Source organism: Schistocerca americana, chromosome 1 (genome assembly GCF_021461395.2).
Source record: "Schistocerca americana isolate TAMUIC-IGC-003095 chromosome 1, iqSchAmer2.1, whole genome shotgun sequence".
NCBI classification, from domain to species: Eukaryota; Metazoa; Arthropoda; class Insecta; order Orthoptera; family Acrididae; genus Schistocerca; species Schistocerca americana.
In genome coordinates, this window is record NC_060119.1 from 1,253,628,954 (window position 1) to 1,253,649,368 (window position 20,415).

Here is a 20,415-nt window from a genome sequence, read left to right on the forward strand (position 1 = left end):
AGCTTATCTTGTCGCGATATTGAAGTAGATACTTCCTGTGAATTAGTATGGGCAGAAGTCATTGTTGGCAACCGGAATAAGATCCTTTTACCGACCTCCCAATTCAGATGGTACAATTGCTGAAAGGTTCAAAGAAAACTTGAGTTTGATTTCAAACATGTACCCGACTCATACAGTTATAGTTGTGGTGACTTTAATTTACCCTCAATATGTTGGCGAAGATACATGTTTAATTCCATAGGTACACATAAAACAACATCCGAAATTGTGCTAAACGCATTCTCTGAAAATTATTTCGAGCAGTTAGTTCATGAGCCCACCTGAATAGTAAACGGTTGTGAAAACACACCTGACCTCTTAGCAACAAGTAATCCTGAGTTAATAACGAGCACCAAAACGGATACAGGGACTCGTGAACACAGGGATGTCGTAGCGAGATTTAATATTGTAACCTCCAAATCCTCCAAAACTAAACGAAAACTATTCCTATTCACAAAAGTAGATAAAAATCACTTGACGCCTTCCTAGGAGACGATCTCAACTCCTTTCAAATTAACAATGTAAGTGTAGACCAGATGTGGCTTGATGGTTCAAATGTCTCTGAGCACTATGGGACTTAACAGCTGAGGTCATCAGTCCCCTAGAACTTAGAACTACTTAAACCAAACTAACCTAAGGACATCACACACATCCATACCCGAGGCAGGATTCGAACCTGCGACCGTAGCGGTCGTGCGGTTCCAGACTGAAGCACCTAGAACCGCTCGGCCACTCCGACCGGCAGATGTGGCTTGATTTCAAAGAAATAGTATCGGCGGCATTTGAGAGAGTTATACCAAATAAATTAACAAACGGTGGAGCTGATCCTCTTTGGTACACAAAACGGGTCAGAACACTGTTGCAAAAAAAAAAAACGAAAAACAAATACCTAATTTAAACAGACGCAAAATCTCCATAATTGACGATCTTTTACAGAAGCTCGAAATTTAGCGCGGACTTCAATGCGAGGTGCTTATAACGAAAACCGAATAACACATGCCTAATTTAAACAGACGCAAAATCTCCATGATTGACGATCTTTTACAGAAGCTCGAAATTTAGAGCGGACTTCAATGCGAGATGCTCATAACAGTTTCCACAACGATACTTTCTCTCGAAACCTGGCAGAAAATCCAAAGAGATTCTTGTCGTACGTGAAGTATGTTAGCGGAAAGACACAATCAATGCCTTCTCTACGCGATAGCAATGGAAATACTATCGAAGACAGTTGCTAAACACAGCCTCCCGAAATGCCTTCACAAAAGAAGACGAAGTAAGTATTCCAGAATTCGAATCAAGAAATCTTCCAATATGAGTAACGTAGAAGTAGATATTCTCAGAGTAGTGAAGCAACTTAAATCACTTTACAAAACAAGTCTTCTGGTCCAGAGTGCTTACCAGTTAGGTTCCTTCCAGAGTATGCTGATGCAATCATACACAACCGTTCGCTGAACGAAAGATCCGTACCCAAAGACGAAAGCTGCACAGGTCACACCAATATTCAAGAAAGGTAGTAGGAGTAATCCACTAAATTACAGGCCCATATCGTTAAAGTCGATATGTAGCCGGATTTTAGAACATATATTGTGTTCAAACATTATGAATTACCTCGAAGAAAACGGTCTATTGGCACACAGTCAATATGGGTTTAGAAAACATCGTTCCTGTGAAACGCAACTCTCTCTTTATTCACATGAAGTGTTGAGTGCTATCGACAAGGGATTTCAAATTGATTCCGTATTTCTGGATTTCCGGTAGACTTTTGACACTGTACCTCACAAGCGACTTGTAGTGAAATTGCGTGCCTATGGAATATCGTCTCAGTTATGTTATTGGATTTGTCATCTCCTGTCAGAGAGGTAACAGTTCGTAATAACTGACGAAAAGTCATCGAGTAAGACAGAAATGATTTCTAGTGTTCCCCAAGGTAGTGTTATAGGCCCTTTGCTGTCCCTTATCTACATAAACGGTTTGGGCGACAATCTGAGCAGCCGTCTTAGGTTGTTTAGAGATGACGCTGTTGTTTATAACTAATAAAGTCACCAGAAGATCAAAACAAATTGCAAAACGATTTAGAAAAGATATATGTATGGTGCGAAAATTGGCAGTTGACCCTAAAGAAGGAAAAGTGTGAGGTCATCCACGTAAGTGCTAAACAGAATCCGTTAAACTTCGCTTACACGATAAATCAGCCAAATCTAAAGGCCGTTAATTCAACTAAATACCTAGGCATTACAATTTCGAACAACTTAAATTGAAAGGAACACATAGAAAATGTGGGAAAACTAACCAAAGACTGCGTTTTAATGGCAGGAGACTTGGGAAATGTAACAGATCTATTAAGGAGACTGCCTACACTACGCTTGTCCCTCGCCTTTTAGAATACTGGTGCGTGGTGTGGGATCCTTACCAGACAGAATTGACGGAATACATCGAAAAAGTTCAAAGAAGGGCAGCACGTTTTGTATTATCGCGAAATAAGGAAGAGAGTGTCACTGAAATGATACAGGACTTGGGATAGACTTCATTAAAACAAAGGCGTTTTTCGTTGCGGAGGAGTCTTCTGAGGAAATTCCAATCACCATCTTTCTCCTCCAAATGCGAAAATATTTAGTTGACGCCGATCTACAAAGGAAGAAACGATCACCATGATAAAATAAGGGAAATTAGAGTTCATACGGAAAGATGAAGATACTGGAATAATAGAGAATTGTGAAGGTGGTTCGATGAAACCTCTGCCAGGTTGTGAAGGTGGTTCGATGAACCCTCTGCCAGGCACTTAAATGTGATTTGCAGAGCATCCATGTGGATGTAGATGTAGACACTTAGATTACTTCAGACTGAAAATAAATGAAAACAAGAATAAAATAATGGTGACAGATAAATCGAAAATACAAGTAAGGGCACAATTTAAGATAGGAAATCAATTTCTAATGCCATTAAATGAATTTCAGATTTGGGAAGTACAGTAAAAGAAAATCACAGAACTATAATGGTTATTAAAAGAAGAACTGTAATAACTGGGCAGGCACTGACAAATAAAGGTAATTAATTAACAAATAACTACTTTCAAGTAGAAATAAGAAATTCATTAACCCCTTTATTTGGAACATTGTAAACTATGGGTATAAGAAAGATGGATAAGCAGTAGAAATGTGGATATGGAGAAGAGCCAAGAAAATACCCTAGACTAATACAAAATCTAATGAACAAATACGAAACGAAATTAAAGAGAAAAGGACACTAACATAATATAGAGAATAAAAACTAAATTAATTGGACACCTAATTCGACATAACAGCATCATAAAAGACCATCGTGGAGGGAACATTGCTGGAGCCCAGAATATTCAGATTGCGAAGTGTTACCAGTGGAATGAATTGCGGCAGCTACATTAACGTGGAGTTGTGTTTAGCATCTGATGAGATGATGAACACAGGGATAGGAATACGTGACCAAAGAAGTTGCACACGTGTGGGAATAAATGAAAGTTGTGAACTCGCAGTCTGAAAGTTTGAATATTGTATATAAATTAAGTGTCTACGTAGAAATTATGTGATTACTTTTTATAGTGTGATACGTGTGAGATAAACAACTGTGAGTTATATCGTGTTCTCGGATAGCTAGTACAGTGAACTGTTAATTCTAATTCCGGTAATATCGTGGTGTACATTGCAATATTTATTATACTTCCGATCAGAGGCTTCAGCTGGTATAGACCTCCTTCAGTTCAAAAGGCATGAACAGATATAGCAACAAGCTTTTGGATATGGAGCTGTCCTATGTTAGCATAAACCTGCTATCAAAAGTATAGTCAAAGTAGATTGTCTTAATTGGGCAATCTCTGGTGTTCGTATTTGAAAATACCTTAGGCTCAAAGAACGAAGCTGAGACTTGGCAGTGCTGTTAACGCTTCAAGGCAATACATTTTTCTCAACGATAGTTAACCTGCGGGAAACCTCAGATTAGATTGGGTTAGTACTTGTTTCATAGATCATGAATACGACACCTCGTAATGATGTGGAACGTGTCAGGTTAATAAAAGGTTTCTATACGAGATATTACATTACGCAAAATATTACATGACACTTAATATTTTTAATTTTTTGTGGGGGTTGGGGAAATTACCCACTTATTATATCCAAAAATTCAGCTAATGAGTAGAAGGAGTTGCCATTAAGAAATTCTTTTAATTTCCTTTTAAATGCTATATGGCTATCTGCCAGACTTTTGATGTTATTAGGTAAGTGACCAAAGAATTCGTGGCAGCATAATTTACCCCCTTCTGAGCAAAAGTTAGATTTAACCTTGAGTAGTGAAGATCATCCTTTCTCCTAGTGTTGCAGCCATATACACTGCTATTACTTTTAAATTCGTTCGGATTGTTAATAACAAATTTCATAAGTGAATATATGTATTGTGAGGCTACAGTGAAGATCTCTAGCTCTTTAAATAAGTGTCTGCAGGATAATCTTGGATGAGCTCCAGCAATTATTCTGATTACACGCTTTTGTGCAATGAACACACTTGTACTCAATGATGAGTTACCTCAGAATATGATGACATAGGAAATCAAAGAATGAAAATAGGCATGGTAAGCTAATTTACTCAGATGTATATCGCCAAAATTTGCAATGACCCTAATAGCATAAGTAGCTGAACTCAAACGTTTCAGCAGATCCTCAGTGTGTTTTTTCCAGTTCAACCCTTCATCAATGCATACACCTAGAAATTTTGAATATTCTACCTTAGCTACCGATTTCTGATCGAAGTCTATACTTATCAATGGTGTCATTCCATTTACTGTGTGGAGCTGTATATACTGTGTTTTGTCAAAGTTTAATGAGAGCCCATTTGCAGAGAACCACTTAATGATTTTCTGAAAAACATCGTTTACAATTTCACTAGTTAATTCTTGTCTGTTGTATCATCGGCAAAAAGTGCCAGCTTTGCATCTTCGTGAATGTAAAATGGCAAGTCATTAATATATATTAAGAACAGCAGAGGACCCAAGATCTAACCTTGCGGCACCCCATTCTTGATTGTTCCCCAGTTTGAGAAATCATCAGTTTTTTGCATATTATGTGAACTGCTTATTTCAACTTTCTGCACTCTTCCAATTAGGTACGATTTAAACCATTGGAGCACTGTCCCATTCATACCACAATACTCGAGCTTCTCTAGAAGTATTCCATGACTTACACATCAAAAGCATTTGATAGATCACAAAAAATCCCAACGGGTGACTTCTGGTTACTCAGAGCATTTAATATTTCATTAGTGAAAGTATATATAGCATTTTCCGTTGAAAAACCCTTTTGTAAACCAAACTGACATTTTGTTAAAACTTTATTTTTACAAAGGTGTAAAGCTACTCTAAAATACATAACTTTTTCAAAAATTTTGGATAAGGCGTCAGAAGAGAGATTGGGCTGTAGTTGTTGACATCAGACGTATCCCCTTTCTTTATGCAGTGGTTTAACAATGGTATACTTCAGTCTATCTGGGAGAGCTATTACATATGTGGCTAAGAATCCCACTTATTTCTTGGGAACAAGCTTTTATTATCCTGCTGGAAATGCCATCAATTCCATGTGAGCTTTTATTCTTGAGAGAGTTAATTATCTTCCTAATTTCAGCAGGAGAGGTGGGTGGAATTTCAGTTGTATCGAATGGTGTGGGTAAGGCCTCTTCCATTAACTGCCTTGCTTCTCCTAATGAACATTTAGATCCTATTTTCTCTACAACATTTAAAAAATGATTATTCAAAATGTTTTCAACTTCCGGCTTGTTGTTTATCAAGCTGTTTATCAGTTGTAGAAGTCTGCTGTCGACTGTTCAGGAAACGTTTCCATCTTGTCATCGTTACGGAAAAGCCTGCCACTCAATAGAGCGACGTAATTAACTTTTTTTTTTTGCTTGCAGGTACACGTGTGCATGTTGAAATAGGTGGTTCCAAACTAAAAAGATATAGTATATTGATAAAGTGTCATATAGTGGGCAAATTCTTTTTTGTACTCGAAGAAGAACAAGGCTGCAACGATCCATGTTGAAGATTTTGCTTCCTTGGGGATCCACAGCCTCTGAGCGTTTGATAAAAGAATTCATTGTACGATGTAGGCTGTATTGTGCTTTTTTAAAATCGTGTTATTTTCTAATTCCGGCCGTGAGCCATTACCAAACATATTTGTTGTTTATGATGTTCACGATATGTAATACACGAACATAGTACATGTGCTTGATAATGGCTACAGGACGAAATTAGCTAATAATGCGATTTCAACAAAGCACACAGTTTTAATCTGCCAGGAAGTTTCATTTCCGCGCACACTCCGCTGCAGAGAGAAAATCTCGTTCCGGAATCACAATACAGCCTACAGTGGACAATGTATTCTTTTCTTAAATCCATGTTGTGTTTGTGGTGGAGTACGGCATGTGATACGGTGGTCAGGTGCGGCAGGTCCGCCTCCGTGGCTGAGTACCCAGGGTACAGGATTTTCCCTTGCTGGGAGGAAAAGCATGGGGTGCACTCTGCCTCGTAATGCCAACTGAGGAGTTACTTGATTGAGAAGTAGCGGCTCCAAGTTCTGTAAAGTCTGCAAAACAGCAGCGAGAGCACGTTCTTTTGCAAAATATATTCTAAAATTCCGTTTTTAAAACATTGTTTCTAATAACTGAAAAAATAAAACAACAAGTAGTTAAAACTTCCGGGCTGAGAGGCCGTGATCGATGTGTAAAACTTCCTCTTCCTGACGTTTCGTTGCCAACTGCGGGCAACATCTTCCCGCAGTTGGCAACGAAACGTCAGAAAGAGGAGGTTTTACACATCGATCACGGCCTCTCAGCCCGGAAGTTTTAACTACTGAAGACGCCGCCCGTGAAAGCCTACACGTTATGATAAGAAAACAAGATTTAATATAAGCAAAAGGTACTACAGCCTGTCTCCTTAGCAGCGTCACTTCTCTCTCTATATCAGTTCGACACGTTACCAGTACAAGTCAGTAGTCGTGACCATCACATCACGTCTTCAACTGCTACCAATCTTTATGCTCAAACAGTTGCATTGTAGCTGCTCGGTTTTATGTGTCCATATTAATTAATAAAACCACTAATGATGAATGAGGATAAATGTATTCATGGTCCATCGGGTTCACGTACAATTCCGTCTTCCTGAAGAGTTTGGAAGAACACAACACGATATGACATGAGATAAGGAGTTACATGTTTAGAAACTATTTTAATGTCATTTGCCTTCTGCTCATTAAGTTGTACTACAACTTTATTTAAGTTCGTATTCGTTATTGCAAACAAGTAACAGTCTTGAACACGAACTTTGCCGATGTGTACCGCTCACAACTTCGGAAGGAAGCTCAATTTTTTTTGGGTGTACTACACACACACACACACACACACACACACACACACCACACACACACACATACCGCTAACCACCGCATCAAGTCGGTCACACACTGTCACGTCCACAGGTGCCGGTGCAGCGGCAAACTATAGTTACTTTGAAATTTAATACGCAAGTACTATTTTAAAACTCTGATGCCGACTTGTTCCAGCGATTCAAAAAAAAAAGAAAAAACGTGTGACGTGTCGGTATGCCGTTCTAGTGCTTTCCGGCAGAATTTAGGCCTTGTTTGGATCTTCAAGCCTGGATGAGAAGTTCCGTCTTTTAGGTGGGGCAGACGCTTCCAGTTGGTCCAAGACGATGACGAAGTTGCTAGACCATCTCCGGTGAATCGCTACCGAAGCGACAGCGGAAGAATTGAAAATCAGTCATTGATCAATTTTCAACATTTTGCAGGTATCGAACATAAGAACGGTCGCCGTCTGCTGGATTCTGTGACTGCTGACACTGTAAGTAGGCTGTTTAGGTTTTTATGTTGGTGACGCCACGTAGCGCTCTGCATGAAAATCACTGACTGTGCTGTGTGTAGTCTGTGGCTGGTTGGACTCATTGTTGGAATATTCGCTTGTGTAGTGTTGGGCAGATGGATATGAACAGCGCGTAGCGTTGGGCAGTTGGAGGTGAGCCGCCAGCAGTGGTGGATGTGGGGAGAGAGATGACAGAGTTTTGAGAGTGGACGATCTGTCGTACGTGAGTCCGTCAGAAAAAGGAAATTTGTTTTCATTTGCTAACTATGCCTATCAGTAGTTAGTGCCTTCAGTAGTTAGAATCTTTTATTTAGCTGGCAGTATTGGCGCTCGCTGTATATCAGTAGATCGGGTAACAAAGATTTTTGTGAGGTAAGTGACTCAAGAAAGGTATAGGTTATTGCTAGTCTGGGCCATTCTTTTGTAGGGATTATTGAAAGTCAGACTGCGTTGCACTAAAAAATATTGTGTGTCAGTTTAGTGACGATGAGAATAAGTAAATGGAGAACTGTCTGAGTGCGTTCAGTTTTACTCAGCTGTCTTTGTATCAAATAACGTAGAAGTTTACCAGCGCAGTAATTCATAATTTTTTTAAGGGGACGTTCCAACACCTATTCAAAAACACAGCGAGCCAAGGGAAGATCGGAAACGTTGCAGGTGTGCCAGACCAGTCCAGATCACTTGTTTAGCCGCCTGATCTCCTTGGACATGTACTGGGTATATCAACATCACTCAAAATGCAGAGACCCAACCAAAACCGGGAAAGGTGATGCTGGGTATTTTTTGGGACTGGTATGTTAGTGACGCTAACAGATCATGCAAACCGTACCGGAGCATACTACCGATACTGAAATCTCCTGACGATTTCAAGACGAAGCGTGGCGGAAGGCTTTCCGAAGACGTGCTTTTGTCCTCTGACAACGCCCCGTGCCCCGTCTCATTCTGCAAAGGAAGCGTCGCACAAACTCCTTCTATAGACCATCAAATTTTGCCCCCCCCCCCCTTCCCCACCAGCCCAGTTTCTCCTGGCATGGCGTGCTCAGTGACTTTTCGCATTCCGTCGGATTAAGAAACCATTACGGGGTATGCATTTACGGTATTACGTCGAGGTAATTTTTCGAAATGAAACGTTTCCAGAACAGCCAAACAACCTAGGTCTGCGGCAAGTCATCCCCAATTGGGACAAATGCGTCGCACTGATGGAGGGAAACGTAAAAAACTGTAAGTGTCGTGCCCGTATCTTGATTTTTTCGACGTTATAATTAAATATTTCCGACTATCCTCCGTAAATTAACGAGAGATAGAGGCTTTGTACTTTGGTGGGCGACCTGCAGCCATGTGTTTGACCGGTAGGTGTAAAGGAACTGTATGTACCTTACGCACGTCTGTAAAAGCAGCCTGTTACCGCTGGAGAAGAGTTCACAGGGTGTGTAAGGGATCCGAGATCCTACGAACATGGATGCTAGTATCTGACACTCAGGTCGATAGCAGACAGGAGTCGATTGTCGAGTGTTGCAGGAGGCAGCGAGACGAGTGTTGAGTGAGGAGTAGTATGGGAGAGTGACGACGGAGAGGTAGTGCTGGAGAGACGGGCAAGAATGGTGATCGAGTGAGTTGTAAACGGTAAAATTCACCGGAGTATGACGAGTGAGCACGTCCCCCTGATCGTCGTGGGGTTGACCCTCACTAATACCGATCCGCGAGTGATATGCAACAGAAAGTGACAAGTGCCGAATTACGTGTTTCGCGTCAACCGCGTCGGCCAGCAACAACCATGAATTGCAGTGAGGATTGTTGTAAATGTTAACCATCAGCATTGCGTATGACGAAGTAATTAATATCAGCAACCAATAAAAAGATATAACCATGATTAGACTTGTAAGGCGAAGGTAGCAACTGCCTCAGCATTTGTGTGTTAGTAGGAAATATACAGGGTGATTCAAAAAGAATACCACAACTTTAGGAATTTAAAACTCTGCAACGACAAAAGGCAGAGCTAAGCACTATCTGTCGGCGAATTAAGGGAGCTATAAAGTTTCATTTAGTTGTACATTTGTTCGCTTGAGGCGCTGTTGACCAGGCGTCAGCGTCAGTTGATGCTAAGATGGCGACCGCTCAACAGAAAGCTTTTTGTGTTATTGAGTACAGCAGAAGTGAATCGACGACAGTTGTTCAGCGTCATTTCGAACGAAGTATGGTGTTAAACCTCCTGATAGGTGGTGTATTAAACGTTGGTATAAACAGTTTACAGAGAATGGGTGTTTGTGCAAAGGGAAAAGTTCTGGACGGCCGAGAACGAGTGATGAAAATGTAGCACGCATCCAGCAAGCATTTGTTCGCAGCCCAGGAAAATCGACTCCACAATCAACTGTATGGAGAGTCCTACGAAAAAGGTTAGTTATGAAAACTTATCGTCTGAAATTGGTTCAAGCACTGTCTGCAGCTGATAAGATTAAAAGAATCGATTTCTGTGATTTTATCCTTGCTCAAATGGAAACAGATGAATCTTTCGTTTCAAAGATTGTGTTTAGTGATGAAGCAACTTTCCACACTAACGGGAAAGTCAACCGTCACAATGTCTGTATATGGGGCACTGAGAATCCGCGGGAAACAACTCAGTATGAACGTGACTCGCCTAAGGTGAACGTTTTCTGTGCCATTTCAGCCAATAAAGTTTTTGGTCCCTTTTTCTTCGAAGGTGCTACTGTAACTGGACTACAGTATCTGGAGATGTTAGAGAATTGGCTGTTCCCTCAGCTCGAACAAGAAGCACAACAATTCATATTTCAGCAGGGTGGAGCGCTACCACATTGGCACTTATCTGCCCGTAACTACGAACGTCAACTACCCGAGGCGATGGATCGGCCGCCAGGCAGCCCGTGACAGAGCACTTCACTGGCCTCTAAGAAGCCCTGATCTTACCCCCTGCGATTTTTTCTTATGGGGGTATGTTCAGGATATGGTGTTTCGGCCACCTCTCCCAGCCATCATTGATGATTTGAAACGAGAAATAACAGCAGCTGTCCGAACTGTTACGCCTGATATGCTACAGAGAGTGTGGAACGAGTTGGAGTATCGGGTTGATATTGGTCGAGTGTCTGGAGGGGGCCATATTGAACATCTCTGAACTTGTTTTTGAGTGAAAAAAAAACCTTTTTAAATACTCTTTGAAATAATGTATAACAGAAGGTTATATTATGTTTCTTTCATTAAATAAACATTTTTAAAGTTGTGGTATTCTTTTTGAATCACCCTGTATATCAGTTTGTACATCGCAACCTTTGTGGTCCTTAATAATAGACAAACTTTCTATCATTTCCACTATTCAATCTCAGAACAGCCCCACTCGGTTGAAATACCCCCGAAACCAGCAGAAAAACCGATAGCCTTTCTTCCATTAAGCACACGGTCATATAATCATAATAATCGACTGTTTGCCGGCTTCGATAAATTACACAAAATCCAGTAAAGGAATTAAACGGGGGTGTTTCAGGTGCCCATACAAATCACGAAAACAAATCATCTCTGTCTGTCTTCTAAATTTAAATAACACCCAGTGATCATGGATGTGTAACACGTCTAACTGCATCGACACACATTTTCCGCAAGCCACCGTATGGTGCGTGGCTGAGGGTATCCTGTACTACTACTAGCCTTTTCGTTTCCTGCTCCACTCGCAACTAGAGCAACGGTAAAACATCCTTCTCTTATGCAGCACATTTTCTTCGGCCCTTTTCCGTTGGAAAAATCCCGAATTTATTGTGACACAGTCTGGAATGTTCCCGCTTCAGCTCCTACAGTTTCATGAAGTTCCGATAGGTTTCGGTGCTGCACGTAACCTTCAAAATGGCGTCTGTAGCGCATGTGCGTTCCAAGCAAAGAGCTGTCATTGAGATTTTTTTTTATATACTCGTACTCACTTCCAGAATGTCTACTGGGACCTGGCAGTGAACGAATGCACGGTGCTAGACGTTGGGCGAGGCGTCTGTCATCACCACAACGAGGTCCCGCGAACTGTCCAGTGTCCTACGTGCTGGCCGACCACACACAGGTGTGACTACTGCACTGTTGGAGCTTTATGACACTCTCATTCGTCGCCACGAGAATCTAAACGCACTTCTCCTTTTCCATTAAAACGCAAGACCTTACACAAGTCTGCGCATCCCAGAGGAGCTCACAAAATTTTATTGGGCCGTTCTTCCTCATCCACCCTGCAGCCCATATCTCCCATTTCCCAACTTCCACCTGACTGGCCCAATGAAAGATGCACTCAGCAGGAAGCAGTACGGGGATGATGGGGAGGTTTCTGATGCAGCGAGACGCCGGCTCCGCCGTCGACCCGTACAGTGGTACCAATTGGTCACACTGGCGCACCCAGAAAACTGGCGTAGGGCCGCACGTTGCACAGAATGTATGCCGAGAAATACGATATTGGAGCCAGAAGAGTGAGGAACAATATGTTGTCTTGGAATCTTGAATAAAACCAACCTGCTTTCGGAAAAAAAGTGTTGCATCATTTATCAAACGCCCCTCGTACGTTGTCGACAGGAGAGTCGTTCTGCAGTCAGCTTGAGATGTAGGTTATGAAATTTTTCTCTGATGCGTCCCATGAAGATAACATCATCCCTCCGGGAATTCGCTCTGAGTTCAGAAAGCGCTTCTGTAATATTCGCGATTTGATCGAACCTACCGGTAATAAACGTAGCAGCTCGACTCTAAATAGTTTCGATGTCTTCCTTTAATCCGACCTGGTGAGGATACCAAACATTCGAGCAGCACTCAAGAATGGGTCTCCCGTTCTATACGTGGTTTCCTTTTAGACGTGAGTTACACTTTCCTAAAATTCTCCCAGTAAACGGTAGTCAGCCATTCGACCAGCCTACCACCGACCATACGCGCTCCTTCCATTTAAAATCGCTTCACAATGTTACGTCCCGATACTTGACTGACGTGGCTGCGTCGAGCACTAGACTACCATAGCTGTATTCGAATATTACGGGATTTTTTCCTCCTACTCACTTGCATTAGTTTCTGTACTCAATGACGACACCTTTCCCGTACACCAAAGCGGAGAATTTATATACCTTAGAATAACAGCGGTCCGATCAGACTTCCCTGGGACACTCTTGACGATATTCTTCTCTGATGAACACTCACAATCGAGGACAACGTGCTGGGTTCTATCCCTTAAGAAGTCTTTGAGCTGTTCACATATCTGCGAGCCTAATCATTATGGCCGGACCTTGGTTACCACCATGCACTGAGGCACCGTGTCAAACGCTTTCCAGAGATTTAAGAATATCAAAACAGCGTATTGCTTTTCATCAGTGGTTTACAGGGAATCGTGCAAAACAGAGCAGGCTCAGTTTGATCGACCAGTGGTCCCTAAATCCGTACTGATTTGTATACAGTTGGTTTCCCATGTCAAGGGAACTAGTTACACTGCTGGCCATTGAAATTGCTACACCAAGAAGAAATGCAGATGATAAATGGCTATTCATTGGACAGATATATTATACTACAACTGACGTGTGATTACATTTTCATGCAATTTGGGTGCATAGATTCTGAGACATCAGTACCCAGAACAACCGCCTTTGGCCGTAATAACGGTCTTGATACGCCTGGGCGTTGAGTCAAACAGAGCTTGGATGGCGTTTACAGGTATAGCTGCAACACGATACCACAGTTCATCAAGAGTAGTGACTGGCGTATTGTGACGAGCCAGTTGCTTGACCATCATTGACCACACGTTTTCAGTTGGTGAGAGATCTGGAGAATGTGATGGCGAGGGCAGCAGTCGAATATTTTATGTATCCAGAAAGGCCCGTACAGGACCTGCAACATGCGGTCGTGCATTATCCTGCTGAAATGTAGGGTTACGCGGGGATCGAATGAAGGGTAGAGCCACGGGTCGTAACACATCTGAAATGTAACGTACGCTGTTCAAAGTGCCGTCAATGCAAACAAGAGGTGACCGAGACGTGTAACCAATGGCACCCCATACCATCACGCCGGGTGATACGCCAGTATGGCGATGACGAATACACGCTTCCAATGTGCATTCACCGCGATGTCGTCAAACACTGATGCGACCATCATGATGCTGTAAACAGAACCTGGATTCATCCGGAAAAATGACGTTTTGCCATTCGTGCACCCAGGTTCGTCGTTGAGTAAACCATCGCACGCGCTCCTGTCTGTGATGCAGCGTCAAGGGTAACCGCAGCCAAGGTCTCTGAGCTGATAGTCCACGCTGATGCAAACGTCGTCGAACTGTTCGTGCAGATGGTTGTTGCCTTGCAAACGTCCCCATCTGTTGACTCAGGGATCGAGACGTGGCTGCACGATCCGTTACAGCCATGCGGATAAGATGCCTGTCATCTCGACTGCTAGTGATACGAGGCCGTTGGGATCCAGCACGGCGTTCGGTATTACCCTCCTGAAGCCACCGATTCCAAATTCTGCTAACAGTCATTGGATCTCGACCAACGTGAGCAGCAATGTCGCGATACGATAAACCGAAATCGCGATAGGCTACAATCAGACCGCTATCAGAGTCGGAAACGTGATGGTACGCGTTTCTCCTCCTTACACGAGGCATCACAACAACGTTTCACCGGGCAACGCCGGTCAACTGCTGTTTCTGTATGAGAAATCGGTTGGAAACTTTCCTCATGTCAGCACGTTGTAGGTGTCGCCACCGGCGCCAACCTTGTGTGAATGTTCTGAAAAGCTAATCATTTGCATATCACAGCATCTTCTTGCTGTCGGTTAAATTTCGCGTCTGTAGCACGTCATCTTCGTGGTGTTGGAATTTTAACGGCCAGTAGTGAATTTTTGAACTCGGAAAAAGTTCAAGAATTCTGCAGCAAACTGATGTTACGGTTATTTGTCTGTAATTTTTGCGGGTCAGTCCTTTCACTCTTGTGATATATAGAAGTCAGCTCGGCGTTTTTATAGTCGCCTGGATGAGAGTTTCGCAATAAATGCGTTGTAAGTAAGAGGCCAAAGCTGTAGAATACTCTCTGTAAAACTTAATTGGTGTAAAGATTAATAAACGCGAGTGCATATAGAAATCAGCACTTTCAGTAGTGGTCAGACATAACCTAAGCCGTGGAGCGGGCGAGTCCCCTCGCCGCTCATCGCTGCGGGGATGGCAGCCCTGGGCGCGCGCGTGCCGGGTGCCGTGAAGCGCGGCGGCTCGGGTGCCCCACCGTGTTGGTGCAGCGACTGTACAGGATGGAGGGCGGCGCACAATGGGAATGACTTCAGCGATGGCGAGATGCTGCGGGCTTCCCGTGCCGCGCCACGCCACGCCCTCTGTCTCCTTCATCACGCGACACTTCCGGCCGACAAAATGGCCGCCACGGCCGCAGCCGCCACCGCGGTTCACGGCGCCCCGTTTCCGCCACAAATCACTCAAACCTGGCCGCAGCTGGCCAACTGAATTATTCCGGTTACTTGTTCCTGCTGTCGTTTCTCCGTGATGCTTTTCGGACTTGTACGTACGCCATCAGATGATAGTTCACAGTTTTGAAAACAACTGACACTCGGCAAGTTTTTCGACATTTATTAGGAACCCCTGTTTCAATGAAATACTGAAGCAATTCTTCCTCTGCTCTCGACTTCTGCTTTATCAGCCGGCCAGTGTCCTTCAACTTCGTGAATCGGCGGAAAGCATGTGGAATGCTCCACGTAATAATTAACCCTACGTTACTAAACCCTCGTAAAATTTACGATTGCAGTTTTTTGGATTTGAGGTCCGCCAGTTTTGCAAAACACCGTTTTCCTCAGTACCCAAACATGTTTCGGCACCACTGTGCCATCATCAGTGCGTTTTCGTTTTTATTTTTCTTTATATTCGGTGAGCATGAATTTTCTGGACCGCTATTGTGTTCATTATTAGAGGTAGCTTGTCATGTTTTCGCGTGGCAAGCACTTCCATTCTCCGCATCATGCTGAGATGTTGTGATGCATACGTAACTATAACAAGTATTTTCGACAAATAAACGTAGTAAAACGCTTTTCACTACACCAGAACACAGTGTGAGTGTGGTTTTTCACACAATGACACTGTGTTCTGGTGTAGCATGATGCGGAGAATGGAAGTGCTTGCCACACGAAAACATGACAAGCTACCTGTAATAATGAACAAAAAAGTGGTCCAGAAAATTCATGCTCACCAAGTATAAAGAAAAATAAAAAGTAAAACCCACTGATTATGGCACAGTGGTGCCGAAACATGTTTGGGTACTGAGAAAAACGGTGTTTTGCATAACTGGCGGACCTCAAATCCAAAAAAATTTAACTGCAAACACAGCCAATACAAGGAGCTGAAAATCAAAAAGATGGATATTTTACGATTGCAGTTTGTAGCGATTCGCGGTTACCGCCAATCTGATATTGTCAGCATAGGATGTAATACATGACATTTTGTAATTATATTGTATGTGACATACGACTAAAGACCTTCCAAATTATGACTTACTTTGAATGAAATATGGAGTAGCAAAATTTACAATAGTTTAATAACAATGTAACACTTTCCTCCCTTTAGTGTTCTGGGGTTAAACTGAATAGTGGTGACCATGGTCGTCTGCAGAAGTTTGCGCAAGAAGGAGCAAAATTCTAAAATTGTCACTTTTGATGTAACTGAATCGTTTAGTTCGAAAATGTGATGTCCCGAAAGAACTTAATTTGACAAGAAGTGCATATAAGTACTGTAACTCAAACGATTGATACTTATCACCTAAGTGTGAAATACGAGCAATGTTCACGTTAGGATTTTGAACCGAGCATGCCACTCGGTAAGTGATGTATAAGGCCACTATTTCGACACGGTTATGTAAAATTTCGCAACCATTCCGAACGCAGAGGAGCACCGGAACCGGCGTCGTACCAAGGAATCTGCGTATTTTACCGTGAAAAAAAAAAAGAAACAGAGAGAAAAGACGAACACTGATTGCTAGAAACACGCATTTCCTGCTGCACGGGACGTGCTGGATCTGCGTTTTAGTTCCGTCGTAGACACTCTTTGCTATAAATTCGTGGGAACTCCGTAACGAATAAAAATCCTGTACACAGAATCCAGAAAGAGGTAAGTGCCTCCTTTTTCCATCCATTCAGGACGTCTATGATACTGACCACACTCTAGACAACAGCTTACAATTGAAAAAGAAAGAAGTCACGAAACATCGGAAGAACAGAAATGAAAAACGTTTTAAGTGCCATTTTTTCACAAAACGCATTTCAAATGCTGTTGTTTAGTTGGTACTCTGTTCCAAGAGTCATATCATGGTGTAGATGATTCAGACATTCTTTACTATTTGGTGCACAGTCTTTGTGCCAAGCAGTGGTTCGCAGTGCTGTACTATGCATCAACGTCTCCTGCACTTAGCTTGGGACGGTTCGAAGAGATAACACAGAAGCTTTTAGTAAGTGGACACAGGTTTTTGAGCTAGTCAGAGAGTTTGCTATTATTATAGATAAACGACGAAAGATACACAAGGTCCTTGTTCCGCAAGAAATAAACAAGACTGTTGATTTCGCTAAAGCTATGAACACATTTGACATACAAAATTCCAGTGGATACAACCGACTTCCTTGATTTTTAAAGATGTCACTGTAAGATTGTTGCCAACGCACGCGTGTAAGATCCGAAATAGACAGATAAAAATTCTTACTCTGAAACAGAAGAATGGAAAAATGTCAGTGTATTCGAAAGAGGAAAGACCTTGGCAGAAGTATGCCATGCCGTCCTTAATCTGAAAGACCAGCCTTGTTTATCTGTTGCAAAACAGAACGACCTGTTGACGATGTTGCCATTTCTCCTTCCACAGCACAGTAACCTTGACAGAAAACTTTGCCAACATCTGATCTCAAGAAAGGAGTTGCATAAGAAACAGAAATCAATACCGAGGGATTTGTTTTGTTGAATTTAATTTTGTTATTCTCTCGTAAAACATATAACAGAAATGAGATATGATTTTTGTTGACAACAGTTCTACCAGTTAAAATATTTCTTCTACAGTTCTCTGCTTGTATTATGAGAGATACAACGTAGTGCTTCTATATTAACGGCACCTGAAACAAAAACTTCCTTACTGGCACTCGGAACCAGTCGTTTCCTTGGTATGGCACCGAGGACATCCTTAATTAATTATTTATTTTCTAATTTGCCTCTTTGTTTTTTTCAGTGGTGAGATGGGAAGCGTAGTTCTGTGATACCAAAATATCTTCAGTTTTTTTGATACAATTAAGATATGTACAAAAAGAGATACGGTGTTTTATGATAAGCCTGAGAAATGAGAGATTTGCGACTTAGAAACTATTTCCATTCCCACTCTTCACTGAGTGTCCACACTACCTACACAGCAGTTGTTTGTGATGCTCTCGAATTACATCAAACAAAACTACTTCCGAAAAGGACACATAACTGACAGTACAGAAGCAGTTTTGTGAAATGAAAATCATTTGCTAATATTTTGAAATTGCCGCAATTCCGAAGGCACAATTTTCATTATATGTGGTTTGAAAAACCCGACTTGAAAGCTACTTCTACATCTGAACTCGGCGAACGACCTTACGCTGTGTGGAGTATGTTACTTGTACTGCGATTACCTTTTCCTCCCATGTCCCACGTATGTGAAAATCGCCTATGAGCTCCCCTTCTCGATTTTCCTTTCGCGATCGCTCCCTGAAATGTACGTGACAGTAATAACCTACGTTCTTTCACACCTCTTGGAACGTACCCTCTCGGAATTTCAGCAGTAAACTGCGATACACAACGCCTCTCTTGTAGCACCTGTCACTCGTGTGTGATGAGGTTGTCCGCTACATTTTCTCTCACTGAACGAACCCGTGTCTAAACATACTTCCCTTCTGTCTATATTTAATTTGACCTGGTAAGACGATAACACTGACGACCAGCGAACAAAAATCGCTCCGCATTCACACTCACACACATTTTAAAGTAGTTGCTGTTTCCAGTAGTTTAACAGCTTAATGTACTCGAACAATAATCGGACTTTCCACCTATTTACGCGAAATACTTCACGTTTTTTTTTACGTTGAGGGGCAATTTCCAGGCCCTGCACCAAGCTTCCGTCTTCTAGACGTCATCCCATGTATTGCTACCATTTTCTTCGTACAGTCATTTTGGTTTCATTCAGCTTTTTTTAGTCAGCAGTGCTGTGATTTCACTTAACTCTGCGATGAACCTCTCTTTACTTTCGTAGTATCTTTCAAACGTTACTTTTGAACCTCGTCGGTTCTCTCCCAAATCCTTGCTCGGCACGTACTAATCTAAGGCGCACGATACACTGCTTTCAAATTTTATCCGTTTTTCCTTCAGATATTCGTCCTCAGAGCTGAATGTTTGAAACCGATTGCTCAGATACTCTAAAATTTGTTTCCTTTCATTATTCTTGAGCGAAACTTAACATTCTTTGCAACGCCTGCAGTCACTGATGATATCACATTCTAATGGTCACTGTTTCTACTGATGCCAAAAGCCTGTGTATCTTTGTTTGTAGCAGGTCCAAGATGTAGCCCTCACGCATCGGTTCTCTAGTAGTTGGTAGTATTTTTCAGAAGAACATTTTCTCTCGAGCCTTTCTCTCTGGCACGAGTTTTAACGCCATGACTGTCGAATTCCACGTTTGACAAATAGGTATCGCCCCCTATTACAATGGCATGATGGGAAACTTACTCGTGGTAGACTCCAAGTAGTCTCCGAAGCACTCTACTCCGAGGCGGGTGATCTATAAAAGTATCCATCACCGCGTTTGACCCATCTCTGATCCTTACCTTCAGCAGATTATTTTAAGTCGGAGTCTGTAATGACCTCACTAGACATTATGAGTTTTTTACGGTAATAAATATGGCGTCACCAGTGAAGTCTACCCTCTACTTGCGATAAATGTTCCAATCTGAATGTAGGATTCGGCTGTAATGCATATCCTGTTTTCTGCTCCTGGAACCATGTGGGCACATTATCTGGAATAAGCGAGACTAATTGTGTCACCAGCTTCTCTATTCTGATATGACTTTTTTGTGTGCAAATAACAACACTTCCTTCCGAACAAAGGCTTTTCTCAACAGGGTTGTTTTCTACGTTTATCTGTGTTTGTCAATTCCAAATCCTCTACACTGCCAAAAAAACTAAGGAAGAAATCTGGTGATCAACATATAAATTACACAGGAAACAGGATGCAGACAAAGTGTCGAGGATGGCTGGAGATAATCAACATTTCCAGTTTCGTATTTTACATTTCTCGTGTAAATTTTCCAGTCTTCCTTCTTTATAGGTACGCTTTGTACACTTTATCCAGTGTCTTTGTTTACAAATGCAAAAGATAACAGTTTTGTCAGTCGGCAACGCCCGAACGAGGAGCACAAACTTCCTTTTTCTCCATAATTCTGCAGAGTGGGAACAGAAAACTGAACACTCCTCTTATTTGGCTGGTCACTTGAGGAAACGGAGAA